Genomic DNA, 19,535 nt, shown 5'->3' on the forward strand with positions numbered 1-19,535 from the left:
TACTGGCCATGCCCACTAGACATGAGCAAAGCAAAAAAATTTGTGTTGTTTAGCTTCGATTCGAAATCTAACAAATTTTGTGTAGTTGTATTCTTTAAATTCGTTCATTTCTTTTTCAAAATTCATTTCCATAATTGGTATTCTAATTCAATTCAAAAACATTTCAGCCAAATTCAGAAAGTCATTCACATTAGAAATTGGTTCAGCCGAATTCGAAATTGATTCCACAAAATTTGAAAAGTCAATTGAAATCGAAAAGATTGCAACAGAATTTGAAAACATTCGACCAAATTCAAAAAGTTAAACTGACCATACACATGTAGATTTGAAAATAAAAAAAATGTAAAAGTCAGCAGCTACAACAAAAACTGTAGCTGCTGATTTTTAAAAAACAGACAGACACTCCCCTGTCCCTCGATTCCCGCTATGTCCCTGTCACATATCCCAGAAGACTACGGGGAGAGATGGAGGACAACTTCCGCTTCCAATCACCTAGGCGTTCGCAGCGGAAGTGGGATTGGGTACCTGTAAATTTTGGGTACCTGCTCCCTCCCCCCACTCCCCAAAGGTGCCAATCCTTAACGGGGTGTGGGGGACCAGTTTTTAAAGTGAAAAGTCCCCTTTTGGGTGGAGCTCCACTTTAAATTGGTTTTCAAATGTTTTTTTGCTATTGTTTTCGAATCGAATTTTGGCCAAATCTCATTTAGTTATTTTGGATTAGTTTAAATTCGTTATTTTTGCAATTCGGAATTCTGTTACATCTGGAAGGGCGGTGGGGTAGCACATCGAGGAACTGATCCCCTCCGTTTTTCTTCTTCTGCAGCCGCTGAGGGAGGGAGAGGAGGAGAAGCAGGCATTTAGCGGCTGCAGGAGGCAAATGGAGGAGATTGGTTAATCTATATACCACCCCTCCTATCTAGTTGTTAAAGGGAGCTGCATGGACCCCCTGGAGCATGGAGCCGAGTCACAATTGTGACCCTTGTAGATATGCCCTTGCTGCCAGCAGCTAAAGGCACTAGCAGTAATCACTGTGTTCCATTAGCCAGTGGGATGGCGTGCCCCCCCCCCCTTCTATCATGTACCTTGGAGTCTTCTGGGTGATCTCGGGCACACTGTATGTGTGCAGCTTTGCATCATCAGAGGATCGGGTGCAGGAGCCCAGAAGACGTACCTGGCCCTCTGATGACATCGGTATGTACATTGGTGACATGGGACCCATGTTGTGGCGGAGCAGTAACCTTCACCTGATAACAATGAATTTGCATCTTTTGATAGCAACCAGCGGTGTGATTAAGAAGCAGAAAAAAGTGAAGGGAGAGTTCCTCTTTAAAGTCTACCTAAAGGGTATATTTTTTGTTCAGTTATTGCTGTCTATGTCCCTGTTATGGAGATTCCTCCTCTCTGTTTGTCCTGTTTACCATAATCACCCAGAGTAAAAGGGATAGAAAGTCCCAAAGTTTGGGTTGTCACCAGAACAGGAAGAGGGGGGAAATCTTCCAGTGGAGACACTAGTTCTGGTGACAACTATAGACGTGATTTTATGTGTGGGCGTATGGTGATGTCAGGTTCGCACTTGGATCATAAAAGTTGACCACCTTTGTTTTCTATTCAGCACTATGCTCAGGCAGCCTGTAGGCTCACAACTCAGACAGCAGAGGGCGCTCCGCCACTGCAGATTACTGCCCTGTAAGGGTCTATACTCCTCGGCATCCTTGTAGGCTCACAACTCAGACAGCAGAGGGCGCTCCGCCACTGCAGATTACTCCCCTGTAAGGGTCTATACTCCTCGGCATCCTGTAGGCCCGCAGCTCTGGCTGTAGAGGGCGCTCCGCCACTGCGGATTATTCCCCTGTAGGGGTCTCTACTTCTCGGCATCCTGTAGGCCCGCAGCTCTGGCTGTAGAGGGCGCTCCGCCACTGCGGATTCCTCCCTCCCAGGTTATATATAGAGCGGAGGGAAGCCGGCGCGGTGGTAGGGGGGCGGGGCCGCGCACACAGGGAGTGGAGGGATCGGGAAGGGAGGGGGATGACGGAGGGAGATACGAGCTGCTGAACATCGTCTGGGAGGGAAATTGTTAGGAAGAGACAAGAAGGAGGAAACTGGAGCGAGGAGGACGTGTGGAGGGAAGAGGAGCGCTGAGTACACTGTGAGTACGGCTCAGCCAATCACTGACCGGCCCACTGCACATGTGTCCCGTACGGGGAGCCCTGCACACCCCCCTTCCATCACTGAACACTCCTCTACATCGTGTCTGCTGTACAGCTACACAGGACTGCTGGGACTTCTAGTTCCCCCCAGCTCCAGCCTGTCTCTGCTCCTCTGGTAGTCGCTGCCTGGCTGCTGCAGAACTTCAGCTGGTGAGCAGAGCACGTGTCGGCAGAGCCTCCCAACACTCACGTCTATGGGAGGAATATCAGTGCCTAGGGACACAATGTACAGGAGAGGGGTCGGGGGCCCCAATAACGTACTGGAAAGTGGTGTCTGGGGGCCCCAATAATTTACAGGAGGGGGGGTTGTCTGGAGCCCCACTGTACTGAGGGGGTTGTCTAGGGACCCTATAATTTACTGGAGGTGGGTGTCTGGGGGCCCCAATAATGTACTGGAGAGTGGGGGTGTCTGGGGGCCTCAATGTACTGGAGGTAGGAGTCTAGGGGTCCCATAATGTACTAGAGATGGGGGTCTGAATGTACTGGAGGGGTGGTGTCTGGGGGCCTCATAATGTACTGGAGGGGGGGTGTCTGGGGGCCTCATAATGTACTGGAGGGAGGGGTTGTTGTCCCACAATCTACAGGTGGGGGATGTCTATGGGGCCCCACAGTTACAAGATAGGGGTGTAATGGGGCCCAAATGAACAGGAGGGGGTGTCTTGGGGCCCCATAAAGTACTGGAAAGGGGTGTCTGCCCCCCCCCTGTAATGTACAGGAGGGGGGCTGTCTGGCCCCCCACAGTGTACCGCAGGGGTTGTCTGGGGGCCCCAGCAGTATATTGTGCTTCTAGTCCCCAGCTGCAGGAACAGTCCTGGGTTTGTTTGTATACAATGTAACTTGTGTTGTTGTTTGTCATCACATTTGTTGTTTCTTTTCTCTTTGATACATTTTGTTACTTTAGACACATTGGTCTCCTTCACATCTGCCTGCCACCTACATGGTTTTTTTCTTCAGGTGACAGTATAGGGCAGACTGCAATTGAATGGGCTGCCCTACATGTGACAAATGCACCAAATTAGCAACTGCACTTTTTTTTCTTTGCCATGAGCCATGTGCGTTTTGGCAGTTTGTGTCTTTTGATACTTGATTACCTGCGTTTGGGGCGACTTTAAGAATTAATGGCACTGGAAGTGTGATGCACATTTTGGCACACAAAGGTGTGATTGAGGCCTTACAATGTTTTGCACCCCGGTCACACTGAACCTGACTTTGAAATTGTTCGACTTACAGTGAAGTCGCATGATTTCAAAGTCGGATGACCTGCCGATTTGAGGTGCGATGTGCAAGACACCTAACAGATATCTATGCAAATCACACCAAAAGTAGTGTTTGTATTTCTTTAGAAATCGGTGCGGCTCTGAACAAGTCAGAACCGCACCGATATGACCGCTGTAATTGTGGACAATAGGGTGCGACTTGCCATGCAAATTGCAAGTTGTATTGCATGCAAATCGCATGCCAAGTCGCACCCAGTGTGACCGGTGACTTTGATCAGAGCACTTGTTTATGCCCTGAGAATGTGATCTCTGATTTTATGTTTTATAGTTTAGAATTGTTTTCAGGTTTATTGCAATTTATACGGTTTCTAGCTGCTGTGAAGTGCGTACATAAGATGAACCCTTTGCTACCCGCCTTCTGTGGCCCTTGAGGGCCGGTTCACACATTCCATGCATGTTAACTGCACCACATTCAATAAGCACTGCCTTTGCAATCTGCTGCGGGTGCCAATAAATTGTTAATGGCACCCTTAGGCTAGGTTCACACCTATGCCGTTTGTGTTTGATCCGTTTATGCAGTGCGCTTTTGCACATGTATATTTGCTGCATTTTTAATGCGTTTTGCGTTTTTCTTTCTTCAACTTGTTGCTGGGAAGAATAAAACGCAAAACACCTCAATGGAGACACTGCAGAAAAGTGTGTAGTGCGTTTTTGAAGCATATAGAACCAAAAATGCAACGTTTTGCATTTTAAATAAGTCTTTTAGCCTGGGTTCACACTTTTGCGCTGTGGCAGATCGCATGTGATTCGCACAGGAACCGCACCACATTCCACTGCAAATCACTTGCAAATTCTGTGTGGTGCGATTTGAGCTATACATTTTGTATGGCTCAGACCAGTCCATTAATTTGAAGAAAAAAAAAATTATTGGCACTGGAATGCACGAAGTAGTACATGCAGTACTTTTGAAAATTGTGCCCCACCAAATCGTGTAGTACTGTGATACCATGCAATACAGTGCCAAAAAAATACACGGTTTGCAATCTGCGAACAATCGTTCACACCTAAGCGTTTTCCACTGCGTTTTGCAGAAAAGCACTAGCAGTCCATTTTAATAGGATTTCCTACGGGACAGGTCCACATCTCTGCATTTTCACCTGGTGCGTTTTTTGTAAAGGGTCAGTCTGAATTCAAACTGATGCAGTGTGGAATTCGCAGCGGTTTCTGTGTGAATTCCGCACTGCATCACAATCGCACCCCGTTCATGCAAAACGCTGCGGGTGTGCATGTTGAGTCAACACCCCAAAATCAATTTGCAAAACATGGTGGGATACATTTTGCAGTTATACATTTTGTATGGCTCAAATTGCACCGCATTCGAACCAAAAAGGTTCAGGACCCTTTTTTTGGTCCGTACTAGAATCGGATCACATGGGTATTCACACTATGCGATCCAATTCTGCACATCGCACCACGTTTTGCGAACCGATTTTGGGGTGTTGACTCAACATGCACACCCGCAGCGTTTCGTATGAATGAGGTGCGATTGTGATGTGCGGAATTTGCACAGAAACCGCTGTGAATTCCGCACCGCATCAGTTTGAATTCAGGCTGACCCTTTATAAAAAAAAACGCACCAGGTGAAAATTATGTGAACCTGTCCCATAGGAAATCCTGTTGAATGGACTGCTGTGCGTTTCTGCAAAATGCAGCGGAAAACGCATAGGTGTGATTCTAGACTAAATACAGATTGCAAACACTATTTGTGGGCTCTGTATTGCATGGTATCACACAGGGGCGGACTGACCATTTGGAAACTCGGGCACTGCCCGAGATCCCGGGGTCAGTAGGGGGCCCCATGAGATGCCCCTGGTACCTTTTTCATAGGCTTTTTTGAGTTTGGGCAAGGACACAAGGGCCCCATGATCCCCTATTGCCCGGGGGCCCCATGAGTTGTCAGTCCGCCCCTGGTATCGCAGTACTATGCGATTAGGTGTGGCACATTTTTCAAAAGTACTACAGGTACTACTTTTTGTGCATTCTGGTGCCGGTTTTTTAATTTTTTCAAATTAATGGATTGGTATGAATCAGCTCTTGTATTACAACTAAATGCAATGATTTTCTAGTTTTTAAATAGAGATGGATTAGAACACCTTTCAGTTTTCATTGCTGTCTCACCCCCCCCCCCCCTTAAGCCCCGTACACACAATGAGAATATCAGACAAACGATTGTCCAGGTTTTTTTTTCGCCAGCTAGCCTCACATCGAAAGTGAAAAGGTTACTAAAGATATGAAAATTCTCATATGAAAGAAAAGATTTTCCAAAGTGATGTCATGTATTTGTATTGTATTTTCGGATGACTACTGTTCTGAATAAACGAAAATCGTACAATCTGGTATTGTACGAGAGATTTTTGCACTTGTCCCTTTGGATATTGTCGCATGAATTGTCGTGATAATCTCTCAAAAGTTATGTACTAATGATCTGATTATCGGTCTTCGTACGGAAATTTTCATATGATTTTCTTATCGTGTGTATGGGGCATTGAAGTGACCCATTCTCTCTATTTGTCCTGTTTACAAGTGAAAGAAGATTCTACATTTGTGGTTGCTACCTGAACAGAAATAGAGTGAAACTCTTCCAGTGGGGACACTAGTTCTGGTGACAACTAGGGACTGCCTCACATTGGAGGGATTTTCTCTCATTTCCTGTTGTGACTATAAGACAGAAAATAAATGGAAATCACCCCGATGGAACACTGACAGGGGTTATAACCCTCCTTTACTGTATCCAAAATGAACAAAAAGTTTTGCCTTTTAGTTTTACTTTAACTGGACCTTCAGACAGACAGGCAGTATGGACTTTCTGATCATGTGATCACTTTAATGGCTGTCACAGTGACCAAGAACCCATCCAGTCAGCTCTCAATCATCCCTAGACACTGGGAGCTGTTGGTGACAGCTCAGTCACTGAGCTGGGATTGCACAGTGAATGTTCTGTCAGCACAGAAACCTCGGCCACCATGGAAATATACAGTAAGTGCGGTGTGTGGGCTCACCGTCTTTGCCGCCACACATATGCATTACGTGTTCAACAAGAGGTTAAAGTAGACCTGAAGGCAAAAAATGTTTTCTAGGGCTGGTTTACACCATAAGCAGTCAAATGCATTTTTAAATGGAGTGCAAAGGCATATGCATAAAAAAAAAAAAGAATGTATTTCAATGAGCCCAGTTGACACCATTGGGGTGCTATGTACTAGAATGCATGTGAATGCAACTTCGTAATTAAAAAAAAAAGCTAAAGATGCCATACCCAATACTTGTGTGTGGTTTAAATGAGCCCTAAGGCTAGGTTCACATCTCCGCACTCCTGCAGGCCTGCATTCATTGAATGGACTCCCCTGCCCGGGACACGCAGGAAAGAAGTCCCTGCACTTCTTCGGAAAACGCAGCCCACACAGGAACCTCGGCTCCCAGTACAGTTTCCAGTGTGGGCGGCGTGCCATTAGAATTAATGGCACCTGCCCACGGGTCCGCATTCCTCTGTGTGGGTGGTGCGGCTGCACGGATTTTTGTGTGGATCCTCAGCAGCACCATCTGCACAGATGTGAACCTAGCCTAAGGGTAGGTATAACCTGTGTGGGTTTTTCCCCCATGTATATACCATTAGGAAGATTTCCCTTCACTTCCTGTCCCATAGCAACAACGGGAAATGAGAGAAAATCCTTCTAATTTGAGGGAGTCCCTGGTATTCACCAGAACTAGGGCCCTCTATTTCTGTTGTGACAAACACTCAAAAATGCAATATTCATATAATTTTTTTTTGTCACATAGGGGACAAAAATTGGTGCTTTTTTTGTGATGTCTCTTTGATGAGATAACAGGGTTTTTGTTTTTTTTCTGACCCTGATGTCTCACTTCCCCTCTATTATTATTATTATTATTATTATTATTACATCGAGTTTATATAGCGCCAAAGGGTTTGCTCAGCGCTGTACAATAGGGGGGGACAATATATGGCACAGTACAACAATAACAAACAATGTACGAGGGGTAAGAGGGCCCAATTCTTTCGAGCTTACAATCTAGGAGGGAGGGGGTAATGGTACAGTAGGAAGTGGCTGAGGGGAATGAGGGGTGGGAGGAAAGAGGGAGAATGGCCGTTAGGTGAGGGTGGGGTAGGCTTCCCTGAAGAGATGGGTTTTGAGGGAGCGCCTGAATGTGAGGAGGGAGGCGACAGTCTGATGGATTGGGGCAGTGAGTTCCAGAGGATGGGGGAGGACCTGGAGAAGTCTTGCAGTCGTGCATGGGAGGAGGAGACCAGGGAGCAGGATAGAAGGAGGTCCTGTGAGGAGCGAAGGGTATGGGTAGGGCGGTACTTGGGGATCAGGTTGGTGAGGTAGTCAGGGGCAGTGTTGTGAATGGCTTTGCAGGTCAGGGTTAGAAGTTTAAATATGATGCGTTGGGCGATCGGGAGCCAGTGGAGGGAGAGGCAGAGGGGGGTGGCAGAGGTGGGTGGCAGAGGTGGAGCGGTTGGTGAGGTGGATGAGTCTAGCCGCTGAGTTCAGGATGGTCTGGAGCGGGGAAAGCCTGCACTTGGGTAGGCCGGTGAGAAGAGAATTGCAGTAGTCAAGGCGTGAGATGATGAGGGAGTGTACTAGAAGTTTGGTGGTGTCAGGGGTGGAGCCTGCATGTGTTTGTAAGTGACTTGACATGAAGTTGGAAGGAGAGGTTCGAGTCAAGAATGACGCCAAGGACTTTGGCTTGCGGGGCGGGAATGATAGTGGAGTTGTTGGTGATGATAGATAGGATGGGGGGGGGGGGTGTGGGCAGGGGGAAAGACGAGGAGCTCAGTTTTGGAGAGGTTGAGCTTGAGGAAATGTAGCAACATCCAGTCTGAGATGTCGTTTAGGAGGTGAGTGATGCGGGCGGAGATAGTGGGGGTGAGGTGAGGGGTGGAGAGGTAGATTTGGGTGTCGTCAGCGTAGAGGTGATAGTTGAAGCCGAGGGAGTGTATGAGTTTGCCCAGGGAGGAGGTGTAGATGAAGAAGAGAAGGGGTCCAAGGACAGAGCCTTGAGGGACCCCAACAGAGAGGGGGAGGTGGCACCATTGTAGGTGACGCTGAAGGCGCGTCGGGATAGGTAGGATGAGAACCAAGAGAGAGCAGTATCTCTGATGCCAAGGGAGAGTAGTTTATTAAGGAGGAGGGGGTGGTCAACTGTGTCGAAGGCCGCGGAGAGGTCCAGGAGAAGGAGGACAGAGTAGTCGCCCTTGGCGTTTAGTAGGTCGTTAGTGATTTTGAGGAGGGCAGTTTCAGTGGAGTGTAGGGGACGGAAGCCGGACTGTAGTGGGTCAAGGAGGTTGTCAGTAAGGTGGGAGCTTAGGCGATCGTAGACTATGCGCTCAAGGAGCTTGGAGGTGAGTGGCAGCAGGGAGATGGGTCTGAGGTTGTTGGGTTCCGCGGGATCCAGGGAGGGCTTTTTGAGGATGGGGGTGATATGCGTGTGCTTTAGGGGGGAGGGGAATGCGCCAGTAGAGAGGGAGAGATTGAAGATGTGGGTGAGGGAGCGGATGAGGGAAGAGGGGGGTGACCGGAGGAGTTGAGAGGGGATAGGGTCCAGGGGGCAGGTAGTGAGGCGGGCTTCTGAGAGGACTTTGGCAACTTCCTCAGTAGTGACAGGGCTGAGGGAGTGCAGTGCAGGGGGGGTTATGGTGGGTGGGGCCTTGGGAGAGGTGGGGGGCAGTGCGGTTGTGAGGGCAGAGGAGGGGGGAGATGAAGGGGTGACGGGGGTGGGGAGGTAGATTGCAAGTTGACAATGTCCTTGCGGATAGCGTCTATTGAAGCTAATGGCGCACAGATTGCACTCTATTAGCTTCTTCCCCAGCCACAGTGAAAGGGTTAAAGTAGTTTATCTAAAACAACTTTTTTTTTTTTCTATTTGGATGCTGTAGGGCAGGGGTCTGCAAACTGTGGTCCGAGGGCCAGATGGGGCCCTTTGCTAGCCCTTATCCGGTTTTTGGAACACTATTCCGTCCAATGATTTGATGCACCATTTCTCCCATTGACACCAACAATGGGGCACTATTTCTCTTCCACTGATACAGTACCAATATTGGGGTATTTATCTTCCACTGATACCAATGATGGGGTACTATTTCTCCTACTAATACCAATGATGAGGCACCACTCCTTCTACTGACCACCAACTCTGAGGCCCTATTATATTCTCACTGATGCTGGGCCCACGACATTTTCTACCCTCACTGGCTAAAATCCGGCCCCCCTAAAGTAAGAAAAACCATAAAATGGACCTTTATTTGGAGACCCCTGCTGTAGGGAATGGTTTAAATCTTTGCCTTTTTTCCTTGTTCTGTATACACAAAAGAAGGAAGAACACTCGGCAGCAAGTGTCCCCATTGGAAGGTTTCCCCTCCATATTTGTTTTGGTGGCAACTCAAAATTTAGAATTTTCTTTCACTGAAAACCATCCAGGGTTCCAATCGTTCCTTAATTTATCTAATAGTAAAAACATAGTTTTGGGTTTAGATCTAGTTTGGAGTCATTTTTGAGGCAGCCTTCACCTTTTTACACACTTACATATTTTTGTTATACGTATTTAGTAAGTTGAAGATATTTTGCTAAAAGCGGCTTATAATATTTTCTATGAGGACCACCTAACTGCTGAAAGTAGAACCATGTCCAACCATTAAAGAATATATGCTATTGCTTTTAATTACTGTATACGTGTATTTGAACTTAGTTTTCTCTTACTCCTCTTGCAAAGTATCAGCTGATCCTGCCATTGAAGTTTATCTCCTGCTTCTTGTGACGGGCGGCAACAATGCTGCACTGCTCCTGAATTCAGAGCAGAGTTGCTATTCTCATACAGGCTGCACCAGATTCCACTACAGTGGGATAAGTAGGTGTTGCAGGCAGGGGGTGTGTCAATCAGAACCTGGCCAGACCTAGTCCTGCCCTCTGCTGTCTGGATTGACAACACTGTCTAATGCTGAAACCCTCCCACTGTGAGCTGTGTGTTTGGGAGGGTAAGCATGTGAGACACAAATGAAGAATTTGTCTCAGCCAGGGAAAGTAAATAAAGTTTTGTTTTTTTTTTGTTTTTTTTTGTTTACTTTGAGTGTTTGTGTATGGACTTAGCACCTGGTAAAACTGTTATAGGATCCTTTCACATTCTGTAGTCTTTTAATTGCCTTTAACAATGTTTGAGATAAGATATCAGACATAGGCCTCTTTCAGATGGGACGGATCCATCAGCGTGATCCGCCTGCTCAGTAGTGCATCTCTCTGCTGATCCTCGTAGAACAGGTGGATGACAGGTCTCTGTCTGCTTTGCTGCTGCAGAATGGACACACTGCTCACTGATTTCAGTGGGACAGTTGGATGGAAACGGACCACCTGACCATTTCCACCCGATTGTCATCCAATCTGCTGGATTGATGGGGAATGGATCCCCATCCGTCTGTTCTTGGCATACAGGATCGGATGGCAGCGGGTATGAGTGGAAATTTGTCTGACACCCGCCGCTCCATAAAAGTCTACGCATGGACCGATCAGGTCCACCTGAAAACTGGACAGGTGGACCCAATCTGTACGCTCATGTGAAAGGGGCTATACAGTTCATTCAGTAGACATACTGTGCATACAGTTCATTTTATAAATTTGGCTGACTCTTAGACTAAAGCAGTCCATAGATTGCTAAATTTTCTTTCCTTCCACCACCATGGAAGGAAGGAAAGAAAGGGAATTTCATGATTCCTCCATCAATACATTCAGTGTTGATGAGGGAATCCCTCCCGCAACACTGTTGTGTTTTGCTGGCCTTCTAGGGTTGCCACCTCATCCCTTTAAAACCGTACACATATTCATTACACAGGTTCTGAGGCTAATTTAATGCAAATAAGGCACTAAGTGGTTTTAATTACCACCTCAATCAGCCAGAGAAACTGTGTTAATAATATATGTTCGGTTTTAAAAGGATAAAGTGGCAACCCTTGTAAACGCAGTGGTTACTGCTAGCGGCTATAACAGCTATATCAAATAATCCAACAGAATGGTTGTTCCCAAGTCAATCAATATATCGACTTTGTTACATTCAGCCTGCCCATACATGAGTCTAATCTCTGCCAGTCCCTGCCGAACCGGCTGAATTTTGATCCATGTATGGCTGGCTATAGATGGATCGAATCTTGGACTGGTTCAGCGTGGACCTGCTGAGATTTCATCCATATATGGACAGGCTGGTTGTGCTGAAGCCATTCCATTGATCAGCTTCAGAATAACTGTCCTATTGGATATTTTGCATGTGATCAGTGCTAGTGGCTATAGCCGCTAGCAGCTAGTATTGGGTTCTGCTGGCTGGGAAGGCTATGTGCTGGCAGAATACAACAGCACTACAGGAGGGATTCTCACATCAACAATAACAGTGTTGATGGGGGAATCGGCAATTTTCTTTCCTTACAAACATGGTGGAAGGAAAGAAAACTGTATAATTGATTACATTGTGAGAAGGAGCAGTAAAAAAAAAAAAAAAAAGTGTTTACTTTATACACATTATAAAATAACCGATGTGAGTAAGAATATGGAAGCTGTTGATGACTTTTAGATGTTGGAAACTCTGGGGGCTTGTTCACACAGTCACAATCTAGTGTGTGGTGTTAAAGTAGCCTGATTGAATGAGCTACCTACACCTCATGCAGGTTTAGCCCTCATGCACATGGGACGTTTTGATAACTCTGGTATTGTTAGCTGTGTAAAGTCACGTTAAAACCGTGCATTTTTCAGCTTTTTTTTTTTTTGCATTAGTGTTTAGCTGTGTTTTCCTGAATTTTTCCACATTTGCATTTTTTAGCCTTTTTTTTAACCAACAAATAAAAATTTATTTTTGGTCCAAAAATGCCAGTTTGTGGAGTTTTGCTGCGTTTTTCAGTGTTAGAGCGTTTTTACAGCTAAAAAACGCCTCTAAAAACCCACTAGTCCTGTTTTTTTTTTTCCAGCCAAAATTCGTCCTTGCCAAAAAATGTTGATTACAGTCTGTGTGCATGGACATAGGATAACATGCTGGGGGGTTTACTTGCTGTAGAAAAAAACATCAAAATCCAAAAATATCTGTTGTAAAAATATCCACTGTGCATGAGGACTTGAGCAACACCATTTATAAAGTGCACCACAATGGCATGGTAGCAGGTTACTGAGCATTGAGATGCCCTGCCACACAGATGTATTGTGGAGGAACGTTGGGGTTGTTCAATACCGCCCCACAATAGTATCAATGGGCCCTGGGACTTTACTCCATATCCTTGCTTCTATAGTAAGCAAGTCTCTGACACAAACCAATATGCAGATGAAGAGCCCAGAATTCACTTTCTCACCTGGAGGTCCCACCTTCCGATACCACCAGAAGTGACAGCTTAATTTCCACCCTGACAGGTTCTCTGTAGTGGGGTTAGCCCAGGGCTACAATGGGGATGAAATCTCATTGCTACAGAGTGATTAGGCCACTTATTAACAGTTCTGATTAACTGATTCCAATTTGCTGCAAATTATATGGCTGCCAAAATCTCTCCGAGGCAAATGTAATCACCTGTGTAGCCCAAGGCGTAGTCCATACTAAAATGGCATTTCAACAGTATTTATAAAAAAAAGATTGTATAAATGGACTTTATAGGCACAGAAACTACATACGCAGAAAAGTAAGATCAATGTTCCTTTATTTAACATTACATCACATATAGACAATTTTGGATAAAATATTATTGTACAAAGAGAATGCATTCTCTTCATACAATAATATTTTATTCAAAATTGTGTATATTTGATGTAATGTTAAATAAAGGACCATTGATCTTACTTTTCTGCGTATGTAGTTTCTGTCCCTATAAAGTCCATTTATACAATCTCCTTTTTTTTTTATAAATAGTATATACCAGGACGTGGCACTGTTGTATCTATTTTGTGTGACCTATATCACCCGAGGGTTACCCCATATTCTTTTTAACATTTCAACAGTAGGTGGACTATCGTGGCGCTTCTTGGACAGGCTTTGTGTGTGTGTCTCAGAATCTCTAGCAGGGATATATTCCTGCTGGACCTCCAGACTCCAGAGTAGCTTGAAGCTCCAAAACTCTGAAGGGAAAAAAAAATCAATTCTTTATGGTGGTTCACATTTCCACGCCAAAATGCCTGAAGCGCAAAAAATGTTTTGGATCTACTTTTGTGGCTCAATTTGGGCAGATTAATGAGTTTTTGAAGCAGCTGAAAGCAGAAACACATAACAACTAATGATGTAGCAGAAGATATTTTTCTTCGCTTATACAAAAACACCAAAGGTCCAAAATGTTTGAGAAAACACTACAAATATGCTGAAAAACGTGCATACAAGTTTGTATCAAAAAGCCCTGAAAAACCATGCAAAAATTCAACGCTGGGGTGTGAATGCAGCCTAAGCCATATTGATCTCATGGCTAGCATCCCTGAGAGCAATATAAGGACCTGATATGGATTTTGGGGGGGATCCCATGGTTTTTTTCATGGGTTCCCCTTCAAAATCAATATCAGATCCAAAGAGCCTGGTATGGATTGGGGGGGGGGGGGGCATGAGGTGTTTTTTATTTCCATTTTTTTTTTTAAATGCAGTCTCTTTTGTTTACATTCTGCTGCCAGGGGTGATTACTCATCATTGTTAGGAAGCCAGCGGATGGATGCTGGCTTCTTAACAACCGATGACTCATTCCTGCTGCTGACAGCAGGAATATGTCACTGGTTGTTATGGCATGTTAACAGGTGATAAATGTACCTTAACAGCATGCATTACCACTTGTCGACCGCATCATGAATGATTGTGGCGGCAGAACTGCTCTCCTGCGCTGGATCACGTATCTAGTACCCGATCCAGCTTCCGGGTATGGGGCATGCCCGCTGCCTCGGCTGTGCTGTGATTAGTCACAGCAAAAACCAATCAGGGGATCTGGGTCAATGATTGATAGCTGGGACCTGCTGATTGGTGAAGAGAATGAGAGGACAGAGTTCTGGGATTGTAAACAACACAGAGCTCTGTCCGGACAGTGGGGACGAGATGTTTTTTTGTTTCCCTTCAAAGCAGGGAATAAAAACCGGCACATCCCTTAGTAAAATCACAACACAGTTAATACACCAAGCACTGTTTGGCACGCAGTTAACCCTTTGATTGCCCCCTAGATATTAATCTCTTCCCAGCCAGTGTCATTAGTACAGTGTCTGTATATTATTAGCTCTGATTGCTGTATTAGTTTCACTGCTTCCCACAAAGCGTCTAAAGTGTCAGATTGCCCACCATACTATCACAGTCCCGCTGATCACTGCCATTACTAGTATTTTTACCAAAAATATGTAGCAGAATACATTTTGGCCTAAATTTATGAAGAAATTTGATTTTTTTTTTTTTTCGGATGAGATTATAGCAAAAAGTAAAAAATATATAGATTTTTTTTTCATTTATATAATAAAAACTAAAAAACCCAGTGGTGATGAAATATCACCAAAAGAAAGATCTATTTGTATGAAAAAAAATGATATAAATTTAATTTGGGTTCAGTGTTGCATGACCGCGCAATGTTCCGTTAAAATAATGCTGTGCCAAATGACAAAAAATGGCCTGATTAGGTAGGGGGTAAAATCTTTCAGCAGGTAAGTGGTTAAACACTGCAGAAATGTAAATGAACCCTAGTTTTAAAGCACATCTAAAGTTTTAGTTAGAGATAAGGAACCTCCATGTTTTGTTTTTATTTTTTTTTTGTTCGTTTTTTGTTTGCTGTGTCTGTCTCACTGGGGACACACAACAGAAAGTAAGAGGAAATCCCTTCTTAGACTTTCATCACCTCCCTGTTCTGGTGACAACTGTGGCAGAAAGTGATAGGCAATCTAAAATTTCACAATGACTGGTGACCAGGACAAATAAGGGGGGGAAGTTCCCCGAGTAGGTCCACAGACGATACTTCACTACTCTGTCCTAAACTTTTTACTTTAGTTATATTTTTTAAGGTAAAGAAAGATGAAGCCATCACTCTGATGATGTGTACCTGTGGGATCTGGTTATACTCCAGATATGAAGTGTTATGACCAGTATTTCTTTCCATCCTGCCTGTAATTGTTCTTCAATGGGTTCCTGCCTATCCTCTGTCCTTCTGGCCCCTGCTTATCAGTGGTATAAGTATTTTTATATGGAGGAAATTCTTCAGTCTATATACAGGTACAGCAGCGGACATGTTCCTAACATGATCTCCCATTGTGCACTATGTCAATACTTCCACCCTGCCCTAGGGCTGTAATTGTTTCATAGTAGCCAAAGACTTTTGATTTATAGCCAGGTCTGCTGGCGGTTGTCATGTTGGCCCTGTCAGGCTGTTAAAAAAAAAAAAAAGCAGCCAAAACTTTGCTGCAATAAAAGGGAGTATAGTCGCATATCTTGTGGCTCACATCTTCTACCCTCCCTCCAGGGGCGGACTGACAACTCATGGGGCCCCTGGGCAATAGGGGATCATGGAGCCCCTGTGTCCTTGCCCACACTCAAAGCACACCCAAAAAAGCTTATAAAAAGGTACCAGGGGAATTTCATGGGGCCCCCCCACTGACCCCGGGCCCTCGGGCAGTGCTCAAATGGTCATTCCACCCCCGCCTCCCTCCCTTCCACCATTGTAGCCTCCACAAGACATTTTAGCATTTGACAATTTAATGTCCCCCCACGCACACTGACTTCATCCCCTGACCCCCATCTTCACTGCAAGGCACAGAAGTGATGGAGGGATCAGAGGATGAAACCATGGGCAATCAACACTCCTGGAAGATTCAAACTATTAGGAGGCTGCAGTGCTCAAAAGCCCCGTACACACGGTGAGAACAAAGGACGAATGATTGTCTGTCCCCCCCCCCCCCCCTTTTTTTTTTTTTTTTTGTATGCTAGTATCCATATCAAAAATGAAGAGGTTACCCAACTTCTGAAAATTCTCATACAACAGAATAGAATTTTGGAAGTAATATAATGTATTGCATTGTATATGTATTGTATTTTTGAATGAAAACACTACTGATTAAACAAAATTCATACGAGAAATTTTCGTGTTTGTCTCCGAGTAATTTTGGATGAACTATTGTTATCGGCTGTCTTGTTATCACTTCAAAAGAGGTATTTTTCATGTGATTTTTCTGATCATGTGTATGAAGCTTAACAGAGGCCACCATACAAATGGACATACCATGTTCTATTACAGGGAACTGTCAGCTGCATTTTAAAGCCTGATGGGGCTTACAGCGGAGCTCCATTCAAAAGGGGAAGTTCCACTTTAAGTACTGGTCCCCAGCTCCCCGTGAGGAATTGAAACCTTTAGGGAGTGGTGGGGGGTTGTTGCAGAGAGGTACCCGCTCCCACTTCCGCTGCGACTGCCTAGGTGATCAGAGATGGAAGTTGTCCTCCCTCCCCTTTTGGGACACATGACAGGTCCCAGAAGAATATGGGATGATTCACATGGCACAGTGCCAACTCGCACATGCGCAGTGGACACCCGGCTGTGAAGTCGCAAGCTGTCACATCCGGGTGCTCATACTTTAGAATACCAGCACCGGGGAACAAGGACAGCTGGTGAAACTGGCTGTGGTGAGTACACCGCTGGATCATGGGACAGGTGAGTGGCTGTTTTTTAAAAGTCAGCAGCTACAGTGGTTTTTTTTTTTGTTTTTTTTTTTTGTTTTTTGTTTTTTTTTTTTTTGTTTGTTTTTTTAGGTTTGACTGGAGCTCTGCTTTAAGGAAGAAGTGTCAATAGGGAAATACATAGAGAGCCCAAATGCTGACATAACATGATCTGACAGTCATGGTCTGCCTTGAGTCATGGCTTTGTTTACTTGGCAGCTACACTTTATAATTTTACGTTTATAGCTGCAACAACACTGTTTAACCGCTTTGATTGCAGTGATGCATGATGACTTATTGGCTACTGAAGACAGTGGGGCAGCCATGACATGAAATATGTTCCTGGCAGTTGCAAGGTGTTGAAGAGAATCTGTCGCCAAGAAATGCCTACTTGAATATGTATTTGCTAGAGTGTTGTTGACAATGAATGGCACCGCAGTGCACTATTGCCTCATTCACGCTTAAGCTGGGATCTTTGGTAGTTATTCAGGCTTTTTTGAGTGCCTGTACAGGCATTATTACACGTGATTCAGGTTTAAGCTTTTTCTTACTTTTAGCCAATGGAAAGACAGTTATCAGGTAAGAAAAAAGGTGTGTTTTTCAGGCACTCCCATTGAAGTTTATTGGGGCCAAAACTTGTGGCTGTTCCAAAAAAAGAAATGTGCTTCATGTGACACTGCGCTCTGGTGTGAACGGGCACCATTACATTTAAAAGAGAAGTATGGGATTCATAAAAAAAAAAAAAAAAGTTCTACTCAGCTAGGTGGATGCAGCAACAATCCGATTCTGCACCTGTCCCCTCCTGGCTGTCCACTAAGAACTGAGCGATCAAACACCCTCCCCCCCCCCCCCCACTCTGAGCAGAAAGCCATGGCTGTCAATCACCAGCTCTGTGCTCTGGCCCTCCACTGGAGTGCCGAGCTGGGGATTGGGGAGGGAGCTGCTTGCTCAGTCTCCCAGTGGTGCAGCTGAGACTGAGCCAGCTGCCAGTCTGTGCATCTGGGTGGATCCCAACCATATGGTCAGGATCTTTTAAAAGCCTCAGTGACATCAGCCATTCTAGCCCGCTGTCAGCTGAAAATGGGTCACAGGAGTGCAGAACTAACTGCACTCCTGTGATCCATAGGAGAAACCCAGCCAAAAAAGCTTTGGCTATACTTCTAAATCTAATGTTGATTATTGAAGCGCTTCTGGTGACGCTTCAATCGCTTAGGTGTGATGGGGCTAACATAGGTAACATGCATTGATGGTTTCACACTGTCATGTTACCGAAGAACATATGTGTCTTGTTAGGGCAGCCCATGGATTTCTGTGCCCAACACACCAAAAAGGTGCATACAACATTTACTGCAGTGCATCGCAAAGCAATACGTGTAGATGGATGGCACCACATCACACCAACGCATGTACTTTGCATTATCGTGTGAATGGGGCCTTAGCCATAGTTGGTGAGAACCACACACAGTACTAAATGAATGTTTTCCCCACCCCAGAGGTTCTTGTGTATACAGTATTTGTATGTTTCCCCGCCCCAGAGGTTCTTGTGTATACAGTATTTGTATGTTTCCCCGCCCCAGAGGTTCTTGTGTATACAGTATTAGTATGTTTCCCCGCCCCAGAGGTTCTTGTGTATACAGTATTTGTATGTTTCCCCGCCCCAGAGGTTCTTGTGTATACAGTATTTGTATGTTTCCCCGCCCCAGAGGTTCTTGTGTATACAGTATTTGTATGTTTCCCCGCCCCAGAGGTTCTTGTGTATACAGTATTTGTATGTTTCCCCGCCCCAGAGGTTCTTGTGTATACAGTATTTGTATGTTTCCCCGCCCCAGAGGTTCTTGTGTATACAGTATTTGTATGTTTCCCCGCCCCAGAGGTTCTTGTGCATACAGTATTTGTATGTTTCCCTGCCCCAGAGGTTCTTGTGTATACAGTATTTGTATGTTCCCCCGCCCCAGAGGTTCTTGTGTATACAGTATTTGTATGTTTTCCCACCCCAGAGGTTCTTGTGTATACAGTATTTGTATGTTTCCCCCACCCCAGAGGTTCTTGTGTATACAGTATTTGTGTCTAAGGGTTCATTCACACCTGTGAATTAGATGCCATAATCCTAGCGGGGGGGGGGGGGGGGGGTTTCCCACGATTATTCGTGAGTAGGCAGCCCCATTGAAAACAAAGGGAGACTGCTGGCTCTCGCAGCTAATTGCTCATGCAGCAATTACATCTTAAGATGGCCATACATTATACAATTTTCTTGAGATTTTTTGTATAGATTTACCAAAAACCATATAATAGAATGTCAAACCTAAACAACACTTTCAGTTGTATCCAACTAGGCAGGCTCTTGTACTACATAGGTAAATCAAAAGGAAATTTGGCAGAAAATTGTATAGTGTATGGCCAGCCTTAAGCTCCGTTCACACCAATGTGTTTT

At 45.0% G+C, this 19,535-nt stretch overlaps 1 protein-coding gene across 1 annotated transcript in view; it reads left to right on the forward strand.

Moving 5' to 3' along the window:
- The first annotated feature begins 2,033 nt into the window (after positions 1-2,033).
- SYNE2 (spectrin repeat containing nuclear envelope protein 2) overlaps positions 2,034-19,535 on the forward strand; it is a 503,718-nt gene continuing 486,216 nt past the window's right edge. Inside the window, 1 exon segment of the mRNA XM_089687495.1 lies at positions 2,034-2,146. The gene's annotated coding sequence lies outside the window, so the exon portion shown is untranslated.

The sequence above is a fragment of the Staurois parvus genome, unplaced genomic scaffold (assembly GCF_062004578.1).
Source record: "Staurois parvus isolate SC_StPar_1 unplaced genomic scaffold, SC_StPar_1.0 ptg000426l, whole genome shotgun sequence".
Classification (NCBI taxonomy): domain Eukaryota; kingdom Metazoa; phylum Chordata; class Amphibia; order Anura; family Ranidae; genus Staurois; species Staurois parvus.